The sequence below is a fragment of the Montipora foliosa genome, chromosome 1, assembly GCF_036669935.1.
Source record: "Montipora foliosa isolate CH-2021 chromosome 1, ASM3666993v2, whole genome shotgun sequence".
Taxonomy (NCBI): Eukaryota; Metazoa; Cnidaria; class Anthozoa; order Scleractinia; family Acroporidae; genus Montipora; species Montipora foliosa.
Window position 1 is genome coordinate 44,424,216 of NC_090869.1, and position 5,000 is coordinate 44,429,215.

At 39.6% G+C, this 5,000-nt stretch overlaps 1 pseudogene; it reads left to right on the forward strand.

Annotated features, from left to right (window-relative positions):
• The first annotated feature begins 3,021 nt into the window (after positions 1–3,021).
• LOC137969465 (uncharacterized) overlaps positions 3,022–5,000 on the forward strand; it is a 3,135-nt pseudogene continuing 1,156 nt past the window's right edge.

Here is a 5,000-nt window from a genome sequence, read left to right on the forward strand (position 1 = left end):
CTCTAATTGGTTTAAGCGTTGCCTTATTCATAAACTTGGCATTTCGACGATAGTGACCTTTCTCTGTGTTGAGAATATTTTGTATTTTATCTCGACTTATTCCAACAAAGTTGTCCCTTAGACAGCTAGCCAACTTCGTTGCGCCAGATCCTTTGGTTCGGTCAAATTCTTCTGCGACAATTTTGTTTACCTCTGAAGATCTTAACATACGACGACCCTCGTAATAAAGAGCTTTTCTCCCGTTGTCGTCTTTGACCGATATCTTACCCTTGGCTCTCCAATATCTTACAGTAGCTGTACGTATTGCTTTAGTCCATTCTTTCACCGGTGGTAGGGATTTACCTTCAGCAAAGTTGACCAGGGCTTCATAGACGTCGTCTGCTAACACAGAAGGCTTCCTGTTCCCTAGTGAGTTCTTGCGATCATCAACGGCTACTGAACTATGCCACGATAATACCAATGCAGCTACTACAGCAAAAACAGTGTAACTCATGGTGAATCCTAAAGAAATGCAAGGGCTAGTGTACCATGACTATGGCCGCTTTTAACTTTGAAACAAAATGCCGATATACAATGACGTGCGATTTAGAGATAGATAACAATTAAGTGTCTGGACAACAGGAAATTACTTAACTCACACAATTCATACTTCCCGGGCATACTTTCCCAAGGGAAAGGTTTGCAAGTTGCCCTCATCACGCGAAAATGGTGTTTGAGTCGGTCAGGTAAATGTTAAGGAAGAATTTTGAATGTGTTAAATTTTTTCCATGAAGCAGCTTACGGCGCTTAAAACAGCCACTTTTCCATGATTCTTCAGCATTTGGTCGAGTAAAATGTGCTCAAGCGGGAATGGAACGAGATCGGTCGGGCGTAGTGGAAAATACCGTTCCATTCGACAAATGAAAATTTCGGCCGGGAAAGTCAAACCGGAATTTTTGGTCGAATGGAACGCGCCCTTAGACTCGCATATTTCGCTATTTTGCGAAACTTTTGCATTTTGAAACACTTTAATTTCGCGTAATTGACATACTGTAAGTCACTTAATTTTTGCGGCATGCTATGTTCTCGACACATATTGTTCGCGTCACTTTAATTTCGCGACTTTTTTTAAATCGCGAAATTCACGTGTCGCGATAATTTCATGTTACAAGGTATATTTAGCGGCCACCTCTATTAAGCGGCCGTGGCCAATTTTAAGCCATTTGCCGACTAAAAAAGTTAATAAAGTAAAGTAGTTCGAAAACTTTAACACTGTTTATGATAGACTGTATTGAATAAACTGTCTTCGTTTCGATTTCGTGTAGCTCGCTGTTTTGAAACTCTGACTGGCGCGAAATTAACCACCCGCGGAACGTGTACTGATCGTACCGACTTCTTTGACCTCAAACTCGAAAAGGTCGAAAAAGGTCACTATAAAATGTACACAGGTGAAAGAGATTAAGGTGTTCTACGCATAGTCAAGAATGTACGCTTTCAGCTGCTTTAGGTCGTTGGGAATGAACATATTTATTTTCGGGCGCGGACATGAAAAGTAACGCGTTTTGAAGAAGCGAGATTTATTTCAAGCAAAATCGTTTCTGATTTTGTATCTAAAAACGATTATATATTGCCCACAGCTTCAATAGCTCATTGCGATGCTCCGCAAGATAAAAGTAAGTTGAATTATTTTACTGTTCTCTCGCAGCAATCTTTTTTTCGCATCAGGTTTCGTACTATTTTTGCCGCCATTTTTTGAAGAGTGCTACACTCTGGCGCTGTCGACCCAGTCTCTCTCTGCATCACACATCGCCCAAGAGCAGAGTGGGCGTTTCACCGCCTATTTTTTTCTGCGCCCTGCTGCATACTAAAAATGGGAAGAATTTATTTATTTCCTTTTTTTTTTCCCCATTTTAAAGATTCCCGCTATTAAAGATTCCCATTTTAAAGATTCCCCGTTCCCCGTTCCTTGTTTTAAAGATAGCCGCCTTTAACGAATGAAAAAAGCGCGGATGGAAATATATACGAAATGGAGTGCGAAAAATTTTTTTTGTTAAAATAGAATACAAAAAATGTGTGAAAAAAGATAAGAGATAAAATGTAGATGAGGTCTAATTACAGTAAAATGAAGTATTGCCTAGGCAACGGTTTTGAGTTATTATCCGCGTCAACGGTTTTAGCTGTGTGCCAAGATTCTAGTGTTTTTCGAACGCGGTAATTGCCTTTGTGAATAACGCAAGCATTATCAAAGTCAATGGAGTGATTATTTAGCCACGCATGGTTAGCAACATTAGAGCCCTTTGTGTAGTTTTTCAAGTTTCGTTGATGTTTCTTTTTGCGGGTTTGCAAGCATCTTTCGGTTTCTCCTATGTAGTTCCAAGAGTCTTTACATGGGATTTTATAAACAAGCTTACAAGTAGAAACCGGTTGGTACAAGGTTTGTTCAAATGGTAAGCAAAAACTCCCGAATGGGAAATTTAGTTGGGATCGGCGTGTACCATTTACAAAATCCGTTCAAGGTTACCGAGAGAGTCTGGAGGGAGGCAAAATCATGGGGGTATGCAAAATAGTAAACACGTTTTCCGTTTGGAAATTTTGGACTGCCTTTCAAGAAATCCCTTTTTCTCCGGAAATTTTTCGTTTGGGAAGACCAAAATAGGATTACCGTTTACATTCCAACCGAAATTTCCGGGTTTTTGTGGTAAATGGTAAACAACCAACATCACATTGGAGATCTGAAGGTTGTCGGTACTTTGGGGACGGGAATTCTTGTTGAAGAGTTTTGAACGGTTTGTTTACAACGCGGATTTCATGTTTACGGAGTAATCTCGTAAGAGGTTCGGTTAGAACACTGATGTAAGGGAGACATGCATAACCCTGATACGTATCCGATTTCCATTTGAAAAACATAGAAACCAGTTCTTGTGGTGGAGGGACTGTTGGTGGGGGTGGCTTCTTGTTGAGGATGGTAGAAATAACAGACGAAGGGTAGCCATTAGCTTCTAATGCGGCCCTAACGTAATTGGTTTCACGAGTTTTTCCTTCATGACTGCTCGGGAGGTTGGATGCCAGGAACAGAAGGGTCGAGGCCGTACTGATTCTGTGTTTTATATCATGGTGAGAAGAGAAATCCAAGTATCGATCTGTGTGTGTTGGCTTCCGATACACATCAACAGCATTTCTTCTGGAAAATATTTTTCGCACTCCATTTCGTATATATTTCCATCCGCGCGCTAACTTTTTTCATTCGTTGAAGGCTATAGACTGATAGCCGAAAGCTTATGTTTTTAACCTTTTTTAACCAGAAAAACGTTTTTTACTTCCAAGATAAAAAAAAAATTCACAGTAGTGTTAGGCCTCACTCGAACTTGGAATCATTACTTTGTGAAATGCATATTGTTCTGTAAATGTAGCGTTGCATTGGTCCATATAGTGATAAACACTCAACAAGCGACCGGGCTTCATTGGATGTAACTCTTAGAAGATCTAACCATTGCTCGTGAGGTGTTTGCTCTGAAAGAAGTGTCCTGCAAAACATCTCCGAGCGCAAACCCGAACCAAGACAAAGTACACTCTATCCATGCTAACGAGTCTACTGAAAAACGGGCACTGCACTTATACCTCTTACTAACCGAGTGCGAGGTCCGTACTGTAAGTTACGGACCGAGTTTTTTCCCGTTGATTTATGGCCCAAGCGCGAAGCGCTAACAATGCCGTGCCAAAATCCCAAAAACTAAATCTTCTTGGCTGTTAAGTTTGAAATAGTTGCTTGCAAGATTCAAACAGTTTTCAGTACAAGTTTATGCAACAGAAATGACATGAAAAACTCGCTAGATGATGTTTTGTCGAAATTTTAAATTTAGCGGGCTGTACAGCGGGCCGTACTGTAGAATACGGCCCGCTAATTTAGCCAATTACAGCGCGCGTACTATCTGAGAGATATCATAAATTATTTTATAGAACGTTTTGTTGAATTCAGTCACTCACTGACAACGTTATCATTTAGGCGTGTGTCATTTATTTTCGCTCTAAAAACATTGAAACAGTGCATTGCTTAACCAGTACATGTATAATCTTTGTTGTACATAGGGTACGTTTTCAAAATAACTTTTTATTGATTTATTTTATTGATTAAGGTTTGTTAGAGAACTATCTCTCGCAAATGTCACATTGTGATAAACATGCTCTGTTAATCCAGTAAAACGTTTGAGATATTTGTTGTTGTGTGTTTATTGACATTATGATACCGTTCTGCAAATAATCACTAGAGTATCCTTTAATGAAGCGTTTGTTGTTTGCTCACTGCGTCAAATGTTGTGAACCCATTTTGAAATACGACATAAAACCAACTAAATATTCCCGTTTCACAATACAACATTCTCAAGCGTTTTCTAATAAAACCTTCAGTTAGCGTATGCTATGCTTGATACTTAGCTGTCATAAAGTGTTAGAATTTCACAATCCATTACTTTTGTTTTTTATCATCAGCTTCAAGAGCGACTAAAGAAACTTGGTGTTTGCCTCTCACATGGAGGGCGGGATACCCTGTTGAAACTTTTGGGAGGACACTTTGCTGATAAAGAGGTTGAAAGAGTGAAGTCTGGTAGAGTTTTCCGGGGCACTGGTGATAAGTGGGACTTAAAAGTGTTAAAAGGACATACGAGAAAGGACATTCAAAATGAAGATCTTCATTTATTTGCATCAAACCTCATTGAAAACAGGGTCAATTTTTCACACCTTCCAAATGTTCACCCTAAGGGGGTTATTGCAAATTTCCCCCGCGACCAGTTTTCGTTAAATGTCAGAGAGTGGAAAGTTTACCTGAGCAGTGCAAAGATAATTGTGGGAAGAATAATTCTTGAATTTTTCCCAAAATTCAAGTGGTTGAAGTCAGTTATCCCCAGGCACATCTCTCATGTTTACAGTAATGAAATGGCCCAGAAATCCACCATTGTGAACTTACCATTTCTCAATGCCAATGAAGCTAAATATGAGGATTGTGTCAGTATTTTGAGAGCATATGA